Source organism: Alnus glutinosa, chromosome 5, assembly GCF_958979055.1.
Source record: "Alnus glutinosa chromosome 5, dhAlnGlut1.1, whole genome shotgun sequence".
In the NCBI taxonomy this organism is placed as follows: domain Eukaryota; kingdom Viridiplantae; phylum Streptophyta; class Magnoliopsida; order Fagales; family Betulaceae; genus Alnus; species Alnus glutinosa.
In genome coordinates this window covers 29225920-29244924 of record NC_084890.1, presented here as the reverse complement: position 1 = coordinate 29244924, position 19005 = coordinate 29225920, and the positions used below count along the sequence as shown (strand labels likewise).

Sequence of the window (19005 nt, the reverse complement as noted above, 5' to 3'; positions counted from 1 at the left end):
AGAGATTATGTCACATAAGCTTGGAAAGATGAGATATAATAGGGGTGATTTACAACGTAAATCCTCACCAAAAATAGCAACTTATTAATTAGCAGATTTTTCCTCTTTCCTAAAATAGCTAGCGGAGTGTCGGCGGTTTTTCAGAAAATCGACAACAAGGCTAGACTAGCCAAAGGTAATGTGAATGCTATAAGGCTAGTAGTCTATGAACGGTCCCACATATCCAAAGGAACGGATGCGAATACCAGTCAAAAGCTCTCAAAGCATACATACAGCAAACCGAGTTGAAAGGTGGAGAGGAGAAGATGGCAATCCCGCCTTGTTTTCCAAAGACCAGCTTTAGTTTTGCTATGCTTCTAGTGCTGTTGATCATGTGCATGGAAGCAAACAGAGGCGTCAAAGCACGAGCAGGGCGTCTTCCGGATGATGAAGGTACTTCTTTTTCTGTATATGTATATGGGTTTTCTTCAAGTTGATGGAAATGATACTCTTTGGATTGAAGTGCCTTTACAGCAACAAAATAGAGTGAAGACTGCCATCATCAGCTAATATCTGCGTCTTAGAAACAGAGCAAGCAGAGGAATAGAGTTTTTATTTATTTATTTTTATGAAAGAAATCTTTATAGAACCAAACACCAAAACAAAATCCCACCAAAATAGTGCAAACTACACACAGGTACAGTGAAGTTGATGTGTTTGATGTGTGCAGTGGAAGCCCTTCGCGAAATAGCTACACAACTGGGGAAGAAAGACTGGAATTTCAGTGTAAATCCATGCAATGACTCAAGCTGGATAACACCACGTTTAGCTGGGAGGCCATTGTACAACAATACTGTCAACTGCAATTGCTCCTACCCTGATGGTGTTTGCCACGTCGTTAGCGTGTACGCTCCCTTCCTCACCTAATGAAAAGTTCAATCTTAAGTGTATGAATATGATGTGTAACTTGGTTTACTAACACTGGATAGGACTGAAAAGCCGGTTACGGTTACCGGTTTTTGGACAAAACCGGCAACCGTAACCGGCTGGGCGGTTAGCAAAAATTGCTAACCGCCTCCGCCAACCGCCTAGGCGGTTGGCGGTTTTCAAATAACCGCCGGTTGGCGGCAACCAATAACCGGGAACGGGCTTTCTATCCAAATCACTCCAACTTGCAGAATCAAATACCAAACATATCAATCCAAAAACTCATTTTACAACTGTGGCAATACAACAAGTACTAATAAGTTCCGAGTTGCAGAAAATCAACAAACTCTCTAAAGCAGGTGTAGAAAATCATCAAAGTCATCAAACTCTATAAATCAGGTGCAGAAAATAAATACCCAGATGAAAAAAAATCAAATCTTTGTAAAAAAAAAATTGAAATTTTCAAGAAAGAAAAACCTTCACCCAATATAGCTCAAGTGCAAATCAGTGATAAAACCTCCACCCATATGTGTATTCTGTATTCTATAGCAGAGGAAGAGAGAGAGAGAGAGAGTAGTACCAAATCGGGAGCGTGGGCGTGTTAGAGCTGGAGCGTGGCGTGCAGAGGGAAAGTGAAGTGAAAGGGAAGAGAGTTTGTGAATGCAAAGATGCAGAGAACGCGAGAGAGGGAGACGAGAGAGACCACTGAGAGTCTGAGACAGTGAGACGTCGGCGCGAGAGAGCGAGACGAGAGTCGGCAGAAAGGAGAGAGGAGAAAGGAGAAAGGAGAAAGGAGAGTAGGGTTAAATTTGCTTAGGCTGAATGAAACGGCGCCATTTTGGTGTTTAACACCAAAACGGCGTCGTTTTATATATAAAAATTTTTAAAAAAATATATATATATAATAGGAAAGCCGGTTACCGGTTATAACCGGTAACCGGCTTTCTTAAAACCGGTAACCGCCTTTTTAAGGCGGTTACCGGTTACCGGTTTTTAGACGGTTTCAACGGTTATCCGGTTATCCGGTTAACGGTTATGGACGGTTAGCGGTTAGCGGGCGGTTATTGCGGGCGGTTATTTTCACCCCTAACGCTGGAGTTGCAACTTTTTTTTTTTTAATCTAGGACCTTACTCTGAAGTTTTTACCCACGAAATTTGTAATCAATCTTGATTTTTTCTTTTAAATTTTTGACATGCAGATTTCTTAAAGGGCAGGATCTTGCTGGTACACTTCCACCAGCATTGGTGAAGCTATCCAAACTAAAGGCAATGTAAGAAGAGCTTCCAATTATTTGTTTTTCTTGTTATTACCAGAAATTAGACTTGGAGTTTCTGAACTAACAACAATTTTTTTTTTTCCTGCTGATAGCGATTTCAATAGGAACTACCTTAGTGGTACAATACCACAGGAATGGGCTTCTACAAAGTTGGAAAATCTGTAAATGACTTGCTAAACTTTCGTGTCTAAGGTTAGCCAGTAAAAGCCAAAAAACTGACCTAATGGAATGAATCAACTGCAGGACCATCAGTGCAAACAACTTATCAGGAAGTATGGACTACTTGGGAAAGATTACCACTATTAAAGATCTGTATGCTCTGGATTTCTATGTTAAATTATTATGAGGTTTCATTTGGTTTTAGCCCTGTTGTAATCATAAAGGACTGTATTCCAGGAGCATAGAGAGCAACCTGTTTTCTGGACCTGTTCCCCCTGAGCTTGGGAACTTGGTGGACTTGGAGAGACTGTCAGTGTTTCTTTCTTCCTCGTTTCTTTTTTCCAAATAATATTTGATTAATCATTTTTAACTTCTCAATGATGTTTGTAATAATTTAACATTAGAGTTAGTCGAACTGGTCTTAAGTTTTCATCTGAATCATCTGATGACTGCAGCGTTCTTAATGCTAACAATCTCACGGGAGAGTTGCCTGCCACTCTCACTAAACTGACCAAATTGAAAGAACTGTAAGTGGTCGTAACCTTTTCGATTGCTTTACTAGCCATAAATTTTGATATTTCCTTGAAAATATTAAGCTTTTTGTTTCACTCAATGTTGTTTCCACTTGGCTTATATGCAGTAGGATTAGCGGTAACAACTTCACTGGAAGAATGCCTGACTTCTTTCAAAGCTGGATACAGCTTCAAAAATTGTACGTGATTTTTACTACAATGCTTTGTAAATCTCTTCACCTGAAATTTTCAGGTGTAATCTAAATCCATTGGAATTGTGTTCTTAACAGAGAGATCCAAGCTAGCGGTCTTGAGGGGCCTATTCCTCCTAGCATTTCTGTCTTGAGTAATTTGACCGAGCTGTGAGTTCTGCTTTCTAAGTTAACATTCTTGAGTGCATAATCTCTACAATATATTCATGTGATTTTTAAACTAATAAAATGTATTGCTGAACACAATAACAGTTCTCGATGATGCTATTCTATGCAGAAGGATTAGTGACTTACTAGGAGAGGGTTCACCTTTTCCACCTTTACGAAACATGATAAGCCTGAAAAATTTGTATGGCTTTTTTATGTTGTAAAATGCTCTGCAATTGGAATAATACACCTCTTGTAGCGACACTTACATGAAGTTGGTTTATGGTTCAGGATGTTGAGGAGTTGTAATATCTCTGGACCAATCCCTCCATATATCTCAGAACTGGCACAACTGACAAGATTGTAATTCTTCTGTTTATTCTTCTCTCTACTTTTTAGTGAATAACATGGAGACTAAGACATGTATAATAATATTTACATTGAAATGTGTGGACTTATCCTACTAGGGGAGCTTCTTGCGAAATGCTAATCTTTGACATTCATAGAAGTTGGAGACCTTTTAATGTTAGCTAGACAAAATAGAATGTAGTATTAGGTGTTAGTATTTCAAGAGATAGGATGGTGTCTGCTTTATAATGAATGTGACTTACAGTGCCAAGACAGGATGTTAGCCAAGTACACATACAGATTAGTAAGATAATGAAATTGCATTGGTTTGGAACACCTGTACAGATCTCATTGACATGAAAGCCTCTTGCATTTTCAGAGGTGTGCTTAATAATTGAGAGAGTTTTACTGCATAAAACACTCTCATTTAGGAAACACACGTATCTCTTATGTTTACCACATTCACTCAAAAAATTATTTAAATTTTGGTTCTTATGACATCTGTTTTTCTTCCTTTCATTTTTTTTTTTTTTTCTTTTGCAGAGATCTCAGCTTCAACAGATTGGAAGGAAGCATTCCAGATTTCGGAGTTCTAACATATATACTTGACCACCATGTAAGCAATCTAAATTCATGAGGAAGGCTAACTTACAGCATTATGCCTAGGAGCCCTGTTAGTGTGTGTTACGCTTGAATAAGAAATTGACTTCCTAAAACAATTCAGCTTTTGCATAGATGACCCTAGCTAATGGCTTAAGCTTTCAGTACACAGTACGTTCTTTAATTTTTTGTCATTCAAGTACTGCAATTCTATATAAGTTTTCTATAAGAAAAGTTAGTGCGGTAGTAATACTTTGAACCAGAATTACTAGAATACAAGTAGCACATATTCATACAGTCGTCACCTTTAGGATTGTGGCATAACAAAGAGATGAGGCAAAAATTGTAACCCTCTTCCATTTGGAATGGGCTACTATGATAACAAGTCATGTCTGAAGGCTTCATACAAATGGAATCAGGTCACAGAAGTTTAGAATTTAAATATTTTTTCAATATGAATGTTTAAAATAGTAGCAATCTGAACGTTTCTAACGGCAATGTGATTTTGTTGATCGCGGGATAGATATCTGACGGGCAACGTGCTCGATGGGCCTATTCCAGATTGGATCAAGAGCAGAGATGACCGTTAGTATGTTTTCTATCCTAACTTCTACATAAATTTTGAATGAGATTCCCATTCATTTATGTATTACACTTATTTTGGACTGCAGAAGCGTATTCATTTAAGTTGTTAACATGATGCCTTGTATATCTAGATACATGGAGGTGAAATCCTACTGTTTTTTTTTATAAGTAATAAGCAATTTTATTAAAAAAGTGAAAGGCGCCCCAGTACACAGGCAGTATACGAGGATCACTTACAAACCCAAAGCCCAAGAACATGCCCAAAAACAGCAAAACGCACCAACAACACCCACAAAACCCGAAACGACCCCAAAAAAAGACACCCATTGATGGTGCTTCATCGCATGACCTCAGTAGGTGTCAGCTGTGGGGGAAATTCTCCTATGTCCAATGGGTAAAATAATCCAATTTTGATGTAAATTATTAAGAGTCCCACATTGCTAAGGTATGTCTGGGTTGTGGGCTTTATAAGCCTTGAGCAAACCTCTTCCCTTAAGATGTCTTTTGTGGAAGAGTAAGGCTCAATTGACTTTATTATGGTATCAAAGCTTCAGGGCCTTGGATAATGTTGGGCATTCCTTCCCGTTGTACACGTGTTTGGACAATAGCCCCATACATGAGGGGGAGTGTTAAGAGTCCCACATTGCTAATGTATACTTGGGTTGTGAGTTTTATAAGCCTTGAGCAAACATATTCCCTTAAGGCAAGTGCCTTTAAGGAAAGGATTAGGCATTCCCTCCCGCTACTATTCTAATGCAATACACGTATTTAGACAATAGTGTCACACGTGAGAGGAGTATGTCTCAATGAACTTTTTCATCAACTTCATTTCCATCTTCCCCCATGTGGTGTCACCTAGATAGAACGTCAATTTTCCATTCCATTGTTTGATGTTTGTTATTTGTATCTGGCAAGTTTACCCCATTATGCGACTAGTATTTGTTTAGCTTTGAAACGACCCAGTGTGAAGTCTTAGAAATGTTGTGATGTTGTAAATAGATCACAATGCTGTTTTAGACTACTCCTAATATATGGCCTTTCTCCGAACATACATAAAGATGGTATTTAACTGTATTGTTTCATTGTATAGTTATGGTAAGAAGGTCTAAGGAGTTTGTGTCAATGGGTGGTTAGTAAGGTAATAAGTTTGTATAGAGTTCTCTGGGTTATGAACTCTTTCTGATATAAAATCCATCTAAATTAGATCAATTTAAATATAAACATCAAATATTTCAATATGGTTCAATAAGCTTTTCTTTTTGTTTACAAAGACTAAAAGAAATTATGCTTTCGTGCAGTCAAATAGACATATCTTATAATAATTTTTCCACGAGCTCTGCACCAAATACTTGTCCAGACTACTTGTAAGGAATTTTTTCCCCCTTAACAGAAACCTACTTGAGCATTACAACTTAGATTTTTTCATCTACTTGTAATTTTTATTTGTGGAACTAACTTGTCTGTTATTCAACAGAAATTTGTTCAGAAGCTTTTCTGGATCGGACAATTCGTAAGCATCTAATTTGTTAAATTTCAAAGAATGAGCTTCTTTTTTATTTTCTATATTTCATTTCAATCTTGTTTCTAACATGCTAATTCTTCTTCTTTGTGCTACATTTTAATTTAGAATACTTACAGAGTGTCTGAAGAATAATCCGTGTTCAAAAGGTACATTTGTTAGAACCAAAACAGAATTTTTGTTTCTTCAATTATTATTACTAGTGATGAGATGCAGAAACAGGAGATTCTGAAGAAATTCATGGCTGAGGTAAATACGATAGCTTTTGATTGTTGAATCCCTCCTCAAGAAGTAATTTTTCAAGTGCTCTGATAGTTAATCTTTGATTTGCTGCAGCATCCGGAGATGGACTTCTCAAATGCAAAGATAGCATAATGGGACTGTTTTTGTTGGTGATCATTTTTGGCTGACCTATCACATAGTTTGGGCTTGGAATTTTGGCCGGGTTTTGTATGTGCTGGTGGGTGTTTTGTGAACTCTTCTTGTAAGATTCTTCATTTTCTTGTAAGAGGGGTGGCAAGAGGACATACTTCCTTTTCTTGTAAGATATATTTTTGAATGGTTATTCGATCCCATATTTGATATTGAATACCTTAGAAATGTTTTCATTTTCAAGTGTTTCCAGTGGAATTCATTGTTACCTTTATGGAAGTTTTCTAATTTGATCTTGTTGAGTGTGGCTAAAATATTTTTTGCATTAACCCTCTCTTTAGGCAACTCTGAGAACTGAAGAAATTCCAGGAAGGCCATCGGGCTTGCATGATTTTATATGGCTCATCACATTTTGTTAGTACATAAAAAATGAAGTACAAAGATGTACTTCATAGAAAATTCCTAGAACTGCTTTTATCTTCCAACAATCTCTAGAAAATTCAACATCTAGAATTCCTAGTACTGCTTTGCATAACACGTGGCTGTACTGGATTTGCATAGTATAGTTGCATCACAAAATTTTGCATGGGGCAAACAAAGAGCCAGGATTTCTCAGATCTGCCTCTTCATCTGCGAGAATAGCCTTCTAAAAATTCTGATGTGGTCCAAAGTTCATTGTTAGAATTTTGTGGGATTTAAAATTTATTTCTTCAAACAACAATCACTTGTTTATTTGAGTACGAGGTCATCCTTTAAATATGCATATTTACAGTGCTCTAGGTCTAGTATACATTTCTAGAAAAGTAAAAAGTCAGTCAACATGACGAACTAAAAGGAGACTATTATACCCCGTTCACTAAATAACCCATGTTTCATGAAACCCAAAGATATAAGGGCTAGGCTTTTAAGATAACTAGCTTATAACCCGCTCTATGAGCGGGCTTTTTTTTTATTATAATTTATTAAAAACGTAATTAATTTTCTTTTCTCTATCACTCATTTAACTAATTGCTACCAAATATATATATATATATATATATATATATATATATATATATATATATATATATATATATATATATATATATATATATATATATATATATATATATATATATATATATAATCATTTTGAACAACAGTTTTTTACTCTAGTATAAACGCACATTAAATAAATTTAAAAATTCATAAAGTATAATCCTTATAAATTGGATCAAGGATAACATAACATCCCATAAAAAAACTATAAAAACAAATCATAATTCATTATAAAACCTTGAAAAATAAGTGAACATGTTAATAAATTATGTTTCTCACATGCTAAAGGCATATGAAAAATTTGTTGAAGAAATTTGTGTTCCTTAATTATGTTAATAATACAATACATACAAATATGTGTATACATATGTTTCTATAAAGAAAATATTTATAAAAAAAAAAGGGGGGTGGGGGGGGGTAAACTAATAATTTGTTGCAATAAACTTTTACAGATAATATTTTACAACGTATGATCATATTCATCCATTCTATTAATAGAATTAGTTTAATCGTAAGTGTGACCTAAATATAAATTATTATATAAGTGGATAGTGGTACATCTCATTATAAATTATTATCTTTTGTGGATAGTGAAACATTTCTTTAAAATTATAACCTTATTTCAAATTTTATAGTAGATACGCCCTTCCAAATCTGTTAGGCAACTTAGCAGTCACTAAAGAATGAAGATAAAAAATAAACAAAGGTAGTGGAGGGATGAATGCAAGAACAGCGGCAAGCACATGCAGAGATAATTGAGACTACTATACATTTCCACGCCTCCTGCAGCTATACATTTCCACGCCTCCTGCAGCACTTCAGAGTTGCTGGACAGCAGCATTGCACGCAGGCCAACAACTCCAAAGCTGGACCGATTCCCTCAAAAACCAGCAGCACTATCCCACTTCCCAAGCTTGTCTCCCATAAAATATTCATACTTTTATTCCCTCAAAAAAACCTGGCTGACTATAAACATAAGGGATACAATGCCTGTAACCTATGAATGACATCACATGCATTCAAGGAAGGAAGGGTCATGCATGTCTAGAAATATATACTTTGTATAAACATTTTGAGAGTGGCAAAAACATTTTTTTTGCAATATTTTAAATTATCGTTTTTTTTTTTTTTGTTACATTTGAAATCCTTGAATGCATGTAATTATGACCTTAAAATATTAGCTACCAATCCAAACAACTGACGGACCCATGCCCTCTTCATTTTTCTTCCTTCTTTGTTTCTTCTCCCTGTTCTTCTTTTCTCGCCCGACTACACTGAAACAGAGAGAGAGTCAGAGAGACAGAGGGAGTGAGAGCCAGAGATTGAGGTAGAGACTTGAGGGAAAGATCGGAGAGAGAGGGCAGAGAGACTGAGAGATCGGGAGAGAGGGAGCCGAACCCAGGGAGCTCCGATCCTCCATGATCGGCGGCGCGGCTGGGACTGAAATCCGGCGAGGGTAGAGCCCCGATCCTGAAGCCGTGAAGTCCGTGGGCCGCAACCCGCTAGACCCGGGAGAGAAACCCGCGAGCCGCTTAAGCTAGATAAGATATACATCCAAGCGATGGTATAAGGGTTGATTTAAAAAAATAAAAAAACAAAAGATCATAAAAAATAAAATAGAATGTTGAGAAAGTCAACGTCCTACTAAACTAATGTTTTACAAATATCGTAGGTACAAATGATATTAAAATTTTAATTTGTATTTAAATATAGCAAGAAAAAAAATCTAATTTTTTAGTTTTGTTGTAGCAGTAAATTTATAGGACAATAAACATTTGTTCTCATAAAGTATAACGAAAAAGAAGTATAATAGAAGAAGACGGAAAAGCACAAAAGATAAAGGAAAATGGAAAGTATAAAGGAAAAAAAAAAAGAAAAAAGAAAGCAAATAGAATAACAGAATTTAATTGAGTAATGCTACACATCATCCCTTTGTCCCCCTTTTGTCCTCCCAATATTGACGTGTCTCTTAAAATCACCATTGAACGTCAAATTTAACATCCACAAAAGGAAAATCAGAAAAGAAAAAAACAGAAATATTGAAATATTAAAAACTGAAACAGTTTTTAGTTTGTTAAAAAAGATTGAAATATTGTATGTTATAATTAAAATTTAAGATTATCTATGCAAGAGAAAACATATAATTATTTAGTTTTGTTTTAATTATCAGACAATAAATTTGAAGGAATAATATATTTTTTAAGAATAAATTTTGTAAATAGTATCATTTGACCTCATATGTTTCAACTAAAAAGTATAATTATTTAACAATTCAATTTATAAATTAAAATATTTTTGAAATGGTATTTACTAAATGATAAAATCACATGCTATCTATAAGGAGATAATCAAAATAATGTATTGGATTAAAAAGAAATATTGGATTATACATAAAATACTTCTAAGTTTTTTTTTTTGTTTTTTTGCTAGTCAATGACATATTTTACAAAACCAAATACAAAATTAATCTAATATTTCAATAAAAAATTAATTACAATCTAGGAAAAAAATGATGTAGTATTCAAGAAAATATTTAATGAGTTTATTAAGATTAAAAATAAAAAAATATAATAATAATAATAATAATAATAATAAAATAATAAGTCTATTAAGTATGGTAAAATAAAACAAAATAGACTTGTAAATAATAACCATAAAAATAAAATATAGGTGACATTTATGGGTCTAAAGAATATAATAAAAAAAAAAAAAAAAGAAGAGGGAATGAAGGGCCGTATGGCCCTTCAGTTCTTTAATCATATAAAGGAGAGAAGCAATACCCCTATAAAGTAAGTGGAGATGCCATCATTGCTTTGGAGAAGATGCAGCTCCAACCCAAATATGCCTCTCTTTTCATCACACCTGCAGCTCATTCTTCCACTCAAGGACAGAAAAGAAATATTGGATTATACATAAAATACTTCTAAGTTTTTTTTTTTGTTTTTTTGCTAGTCAATGACATATTTTACAAAACCAAATACAAAATTAATCTAATATTTCAATAAAAAATTAATTACAATCTAGGAAAAAAATGATGTAGTATTCAAGAAAATATTTAATGAGTTTATTAAGATTAAAAATAAAAAAATATAATAATAATAATAATAAAAAAAAAAAAATAATAATAAGTCTATTAAGTATGGTAAAATAAAACAAAATAGACTTGTAAATAATAACCATAAAAATAAAATATAAGTGACATTTATGGGTCTAAAGAATATAATAAAAAAAAAAAAAAAAAAGAGGGAATGAAGGGCCGTATGGCCCTTCAGTTCTTTAATCATATAAAGGAGAGAAGCAATACGGGGGTTCCTATAAAGTAAGTGGAGATGCCATCATTGCTTTGGAGAAGATGCAGCTCCAACCCAAATATGCCTCTCTTTTCATCACACCTGCAGCTCATTCTTCCACTCAAGGACAGCTTCTCCAGCATGGACATCACGCCTCCTGCAGCTCATTCTTCCACGCCACCTGCTGCAGCTCTACCCAACCGGACAGCACGTGAAGAAGCAGCACGTCCATCCAAGCCCCATCCCCTCATGCACGCCCAGCAGACACACTTGGACAGCACGCCATCTGCAGCTCCCTCTAAACTTGGCAGCATTTCTCCATGCCTTGCAGCACCCAAGGACTGGACAGCATCTCCACTTATCCCATAAAATCAACCACCCAAAAAAAAAAAAAATTAAATTAAAAAATTAAAAACTAAAAAATTAAACCTTGATTCCAGCACGAAGCTTATTCAGGATAAGAGTTGCCAAAGCCTCACTTTCCACATCTTCGGCAACAATTAGTAAGGGCCTTTGTCTCTGAACAAAATAAGTGTGAGCAGAATACATCAATTGGTAAAATATGGATCCAAATAAAATTGATTTACCAGAAGTTGCTCACCTTCAAAGCCAGCTCTAATACTTTAATGACAGCATTTAAACTTGAGATCTTCTTCTCATGAATTAGAATGAGAGGGTCTTCCAATTCCTGTCAACACATAGGCCATGGACATTGCTTTAAAACTGAAGTGGGACTGAAATCCGGCGAGGGTAGAGCCCCGATCGTGAAGCCGTGAAGTCCGTGGGCCGCAACCAGCTAGACCCGGGAGAGAAACCCGCGAGCCGCGAGATCCTCCATGATCGGCGGCGCGGCTGGGACTGAAATCCGGCGAGGGCTCCTAAAATATATTTAGTTATTTCATCAAACATATAGCGTTCAAGTAGAATTGCAAGAAAACAACCAAAGCAAAAGTGACAACAGAAATCTTCCCTGATGTTCGTCTGAGAGTGAGAGAAAAGGAGAAAAAAAAACGGTAATCGGAGAGAGAAGAGAAGAATATGTGTACCGAAAGCCCCCAAATCAACGTGAAAAATGACCCACTTTCAATGCTGCAGCAAAGCCAAAAAGAAAAAACTGAGAAATACAAAAACCAAAAACAGAGAGAGAACGTGCGTTAGAGAGAGAAAAGGAAAACGGAGGAAGAATGAAGAGAGAATAGCATGCTGCAGAAAAGGGAAAAAAAAAACGGTAATCGGAGAGAGAAGAGAAGAATATGTGTACCGAAAGCCCCCAAATCAACGTGAAAAATGACCCACTTTCAATCCTGCAGCAAAGCCAAAAAGAAAAAACTGAGAAATACAAAAACCAAAAACAGAGAGAGAACGTGCGTTAGAGAGAGAAAAGGAAAACGGAGGAAGAATGAAGAGAGAATAGCGGAGAAGAAGAAAGAGAACAAACGAAAAAAGAAGAAAGAGAGGGAGAAAGGATCATGTTTTCTGCTTTATGTTTTCTGCTTTTCCTGGTTTCAAGGACCATGTTTTCTGCTTTCCTGGTAAAGAACATAAAGGAGGGAGAGGGAGCGTCTCTGAGAGTTAGAGAGAGAAGGAAAACACACAGACACGGTTCAGCCAAACAAAATAACCGGTCCATGCCACGTGGCAGAGTTCAGGCTCCCCTTAGGCAAAACTCAGCTTTTATATATATATATGATATATGATATATGATATGATTATTATTATTATTATCAAAAAAAGAAGAAGAAATTGTTCAATCTTTTATACTCCATAACAACAAGATTAAACTATCAAACATAATTGAATATCTCTTTTTCTATCATGTTTGGTTGCATCTAATTACCTTGTAATGATACTCTCCAGATCAGTACTCATTGCATATAAATTGTGGTGGAAGGGCAACCACCATTGCAGACATCAAGTATGAAGAAGATTTAGATCCGGGAGGTTCAGCAAAATTTGTTCACATGACAGATGATACTTGGGGCTTTAGTAGCACAGGATTTTTTGAGGATGCTAATAGTACCTCAAAGGACTACATAGCAGAAAATGTATCCAGGCTCGGAATGAACGACTCCCTATTATACATGAATGCACGCCTCTCTCCTCTTTCTCTAACCTATTATGCGCGCTGCTTGGCAAATGGAAATTATACTGTGAAACTTCATTTTGCTGAGATAATACTTCGAGACAACAGATCTTTTTACAGTGTCGGAAGACGGATGTTTGATGTTTATATACAGGTACAGGTAGTCAATCAGATTGTTTTTCTTCTTTGTATGCTATAGAAGATCATTTAACTGAATTACTTCGTTACAGAATGAATTGGTGCTGAAGGATTTTGATATTGAAAAGGAAGCACATGGAGTTGACAAAGCAGTCATTAGGAATTTTATAGCAGTTGTTAAGAATAAAACTTTGGAGATTCGCTTTTATTGGGCCGGGAAAGGGACAAAAAATATCCCAAAGAGAGGAACATATGGTACTCTTATATCAGCTATCAACATAGACTCTGGTGAGTGACATAGGTTGTACATTCTATGTTCCTTCTTTAACATTGTGAGACATTACTTGTCTATGCCACTCTTTCTCTCATACTAACTGTTGAATTTATCAATTTTCCATGTCTTTTGCTCTGTGAATATATTGACAAAATAAAAGATGTTTTATATATAATGGATGCGCAATGCCCATCTATTGGATGCAAAATAAAATAATTGAAAGAAAGTTAATGCATAGCTAATGCATAGCTTAGTGGAAGGCTTATCCAGATTTTTGTCTTATGGCTTTCTTTTTTTCCTTTTTATTAGTTAATCTATGTCTTGAACCATCAAGAAGAATCCTATTTTACACTAGATTCACCTATATATACGTTTATGCTACTACATATGAAAAAAAATGCAGTCCTACAATCATTGTTCTTCGCTACCTTTTTCTGCAGATTTCAACCCTCCTGATGACAAAAAGAAGAAGATATTCCTTGCAGTTGGAGCTATATTTTTTGTGTCAATCCTTGTTTTCGTGATTTTAGGAATTCTTTGGTGGAAAGGCTATTTAGGAGGCAAGACATCAAGGGAACAAGGTAATTTTGTTCAGATGTATTAACTAGTCAGAGCACCCAAGCAGTCTAGTAATGTTTTAAGATGCAGTCCAACCCAACATCTTTGTTAGGGAGAGAATCACTAGGAAGTCTACTAAGAGTATATTTATATACATATTTGGACACCATTTTAACCCAAAAGCTTAAGATACTAGGCTAGGGTCCATTTCAGTATATTAACTAATCACTTTCTTCTTTTTCTTTTTCTCAATGTGGGACACAACACTCAAGTAAACTCACAATAATCTTAACCTCGTTCCTTCTGCAGAGCTGAAAGGATTAGATTTGCAAACTGGTTTTTTTACCTTCAGACAAATTAAAGTTGCCACAAATAACTTTGATGCTGCAAACAAGCTTGGGGAAGGTGGCTTTGGATCTGTATACAAGGTAATCTACTATTCCATCATTGTCTTGTATCTTTGTATGAAAGCATTAAATGTCTTTTTCTTCTCTCTTTCAAAATGTTTACTAGACCATTACAATTTCAGATAGAGTTTATACCTAACCAATAATGCATATTATACTTTAACTGCAGGGCACGTTATTAGATGGTACCATAATTGCCGTTAAGCAACTTTCTTCTAAATCAAAGCAAGGAAATCGAGAGTTCGTGAATGAAATAGGAATAATTTCTGGTTTACAACATCCGAATCTTGTTAAACTGTATGGATGTTGTATTGAACGAAATCAATTATTGTTGGTATATGAATACATGGAAAACAATAGCCTTGCACATGCTTTGTTTGGTAAGCTTTGTGTTTGATCCCTGGCATGTATATTATATTGATTATAAAAAGAATAGGAATTGCATGCCATGAATCATATAGGTTGAACTTAAAATGTTTAATATCATTGATTGAGCTATAAAACACCAATTGCAGGTCCAGAGGAAGGTGATGCGAAATTGGACTGGCCTACAAGGCATAAAATATGTGTCGGCATAGCAAGAGGTTTGACTTTCTTGCATGAGGAATCACCATTGAAAATTGTTCATAGGGACATCAAAACTACCAATGTACTACTGGATAGGGAACTCAACCCTAAGATTTCTGATTTTGGATTGGCCAAGCTCGATGAAGAGGAGAACACCCACATTAGCACCCGTGTTGCAGGAACTATGTGAGCTACCTTTATCTCTTTCCTTCCCTCTGATGCCAAATTTATCTTCCATTCTTTTTGTACGAAATATGCATCAAAATGTCTCTTAAGTCAAGTTTCTTGCCTTAAAAGTAAATCAGAATAAGTTGGATATTGAAGTCACCATAAATGAGTTTGGGCATGTGCAGTACCATGGGAAAAGTCCTGGCTTAAGTATTACTAGTAGGTTGTTTATGTTAGCCATCGGCATTTGCGACCTAATTGTGCTTTTATTAGTATCCCTGTTTCACAAATTATTTTCTAAGCATGATGCACATGGTATGATCTACATACTTAATACTTAGTTTACCTCAAGCTTATAAGAAATTGTGTAACAGCAGAGATTTTTCATAAAACAAAAACTGCAGAATGCAACAAAAGGATTAGAAAATCTGTTTATTCAAAGCTTTTTAAATTCATATGATGCATTTTACCTCTAATTGTTACTCTCCTTCTTATACAAGCAGTATGCAATAAACAGAAGATTGTATTTATATGCTTAGGTTTCCCTGTATGGCTAATGGTGCATGATTACTTCAATTAACAATTTGCAAGGGCAAATATCTGTAACAGATACAGTTAGTCCTCCACCACAATAAAATATCAAGTGCATCTGTCGAGGCCTCCAGTAGTTAAGAATACGAACTCTTCTTTTTGTTCTTCGTTGAACCTTTCACTCTTTCAAGTGCAACAAACTTGTGAGGAGATAATGCAAGCTTTATTTATGGCACTGATTACTTGCGAAGATGCAATAAAATTACTAAGATGGGAAATCTAGTACCTAAAATTATTTTCTTATGGAGTTGTTTGATAGTGAAGTTTGTAGCCTCTCACCAATGAGCACTTACTAATAGAATGATCTTTTTGTGCAGAGGATACATGGCACCAGAATATGCATTATGGGGGTATTTAACATATAAAGCGGATGTATATAGTTTTGGAATTGTTGCATTGGAAATTGTCGCCGGGAAGAACAACATGAAATTTCGACCTAATGAAGATTTTGTGTGCCTTCTAGATTGGGTAAGATAGGTCTTCATCAATTTTTTCTGATACATGAAACTAAATGCATAATTTTGAGCCCCAGTCAATCATTTAATGATTTATCTATTTGGCTTTGTCATTAGATTTCCCTATATCATTGATCTTCATCAAAGTTTCAATTTGCACACTAGGTTATCTTCATGAAATCAATGTTGACAATATACGAATATCATGAATGCATAACAAATTTCATTTTTGTTTTTCATTGTAAGTTATTAGCTTTTCATCTAAGATTTGTATTTATTTTGCATTTTCTTCTCTATTCTTATATAGGCCCTTGTTTTACAACAAAAAGGGAACTTGATGGAGTTGGTGGATCCAAAGTTGGGGTCTAACTTCTGTAAAGAAGAGGCAGTAAGAATCATTAAAGTAGCTCTATTATGTACTAATCCATCGCCAGCACTTCGACCCACAATGTCTGCAGTAGTGAGCATGCTTGAAGGTCGTATTGTTGTTCATGAGTTGATCTTGGATCCAAGTATTTATGGTGATGAGTTGAGATTTAAGGCTTTAAGAGATCAGTTTGATCAGATCCTAGGAGAGAGCTCAAATGACACTCAAAGTCTCATTCAATCATCAGATGCTACATGGATTGGCTCCTCTGCTACATTATCAAATCGATCTTAATTCTGAGTAAATTGACCATAACATTGCCCTCTTAGCGATGAAAAGTTTTTGCTTAATGAGAAGAAATTATATTGAATCCTTTGGTTTGAAAATATTTGTGTTTGGTTACCAGTCTTGGGTAAAAAATGTTGTAACATGAAGTTGAAGATACATTAAGTAGTAGAAATTCTCCCTTTTTACATGATTATTTAGACATTTGATATGTTAGCTCATACTATGCTCTATTGGCTTTACCCTCCTAAATGAGTTATCTTGGAACATGCTGTTATAGCAAACAGAGGTTTTCAGGCAAAGTTTAATATAGTTGGTCATTACAATGTTGAACCAGAATGTTAGGTTGCCACATTCAAAATCATAATTGTGGAACTCAATTGACTCTCTTATCATATAATATCCAATGTATAAATTTATCCCCACAATGACATGTGAAGAATAATGGTAGAATGAAATTGAGGCTGACTAGTTCCAAGCTGCGTATAAATCACGATATTATAAATATATTATCTAAGCAAGCAGATATTTTTAAATGATATATGACATACAAAATAAATAGAATATTGATATAACTAATATTAATTTAAACATCGGATAAGTTGTTTAAATTATTTTAATTGAAAAGAAAATTTCTATAATGGACAAAGGTTGTGCAAACTAGCAAAGAGACTTTAGAAGATGGTCACCCAAAAGTCTTTAGCACATGTCGCACCAAATAATTGGTCCATGCAATTATCCCTCTTTTTTTTGTTGGCAATTGTTGGATGCAATTGAGTTGTTTTTTTCTAAGCAAATAAAACTGAAAAAAAGGGTGGCTCCGTAACAACAAATTCGAAAAGAAAATTACATTACGAGAAAACACAAACAACAAATGAGAAATGGGTCGGGCATATCAGGTTATGCCGAAAAAGTGGTTTAAACACCAAAACAAAAAATACAGATAGCTTTAACTATACCCAAACTCTTGGAAGGTAATAACAACCACCGAAAGGAGACGCAAACAAAATGATGTAGGACAAGATTTCCATCTTGTTCCCAAATTGCCCTTATTACCGAGAGGGCCCGACTTGACATCGGAATTATGGCCAAACGGGCTTATTCACGGGCAATTGTATCGTTGGTACCGAGTGGACTTGAAGAAAGTTATTATCTGGCATTGGAAATACAAAAGGAAAGGGCTACCGGCCGGGTTAATGAAGAGGAAGAATAGACCATCGGGCATTAATGGAAAATTACCGGTGTAGCTTTTAGTTCCGCCGATAATTAATTAATTGGTCTATGATGTGGCAATGAGGTTGATTTGATTTAAGCAAGAAAGGAAAGGGTCAACTATTCAAGAAGGAAATAATAGACCTTTTGACAAATGGTGATTTGGATGATATTCTCTACCAAGTGTCAACATCCATCAAGGGAAAGACCAAGAAGGAAAGAAGAGACTATCGATAAATCTCTTGATGCATTCTTAAATAATTCTCATATTTATATTTACTTTGACGTAAAGTAATGTTATAGTTATTATATTTTCCCTAATATGGTAATCCTTTGGCCCCAAGTATTTCCATTAATTTGGAGATATTCTTTGGCTCCAAGTATTTTCATAATATGTTTATTTGTATTTATTTTCAATTTTAGGAGATTTTATTTCCTTTATTAGACATTAGGACTTTATTATAAATAGGAGACATTTGTAATGGAAGAGTTGGAAGTTTATGATCATTATTGAATCAATGTATTCTGTTTATCCAATTCAATGTGTATGTTGAATGTTTGTGCTTTGAGAACACAGCTTCTCGAACACGTCTATCCGCCTTGCGCTACGTTAATTGGTATCAGAGCCGTGACTAACCTGGTCTGATGGCAAGAGACGGAAACGTAGGCAACCACTCCGACGACGAAGAGCAGGGAGTGCAAGCCCTTCGGGCAAAAGTCCATGCTCAAGGCCAGCGGTTTGATGATCTTGAATGCTTAATGCGGGAGATGCAACAAACTCTTGCTGGATTTGGGTTTGACGGCAACAAGAACCATAATCGCAACCGGAATCGTGCCAACGAAGAGGCTCGTGGCCATCTGGGTGGAGATCGTGGTCCTAAACCTCGACGAAGGCCTCAAACCTTCGAAGAGTCATCTGGTGACGAAGACGACCA

The 19005-nt window shown here is 35.4% G+C and overlaps 1 long non-coding RNA gene and 1 pseudogene across 2 annotated transcripts; one reads left to right on the top strand and one right to left on the bottom strand.

The window, feature by feature from the left end:
• Positions 1-224: 224 nt before the first annotated feature.
• LOC133868194 (probable LRR receptor-like serine/threonine-protein kinase At1g07650) lies at positions 225-17074 on the top strand (annotated as a pseudogene).
• LOC133868197 (uncharacterized) lies at positions 8719-12580 on the bottom strand. Of its 2 annotated transcripts, XR_009900304.1 has the most exons (5): positions 12227-12580; positions 11567-12054; positions 11395-11484; positions 10980-11306; positions 8719-9212 (listed from the first exon to the last, which is right to left on the bottom strand). It is a non-coding gene; the product is annotated as an uncharacterized LOC133868197 (long non-coding RNA). The 2 variants fall into 2 exon arrangements; XR_009900303.1 differs by having other exon boundaries at positions 8720-9212; positions 10980-11484.
• Positions 17075-19005: the final 1931 nt, after the last annotated feature.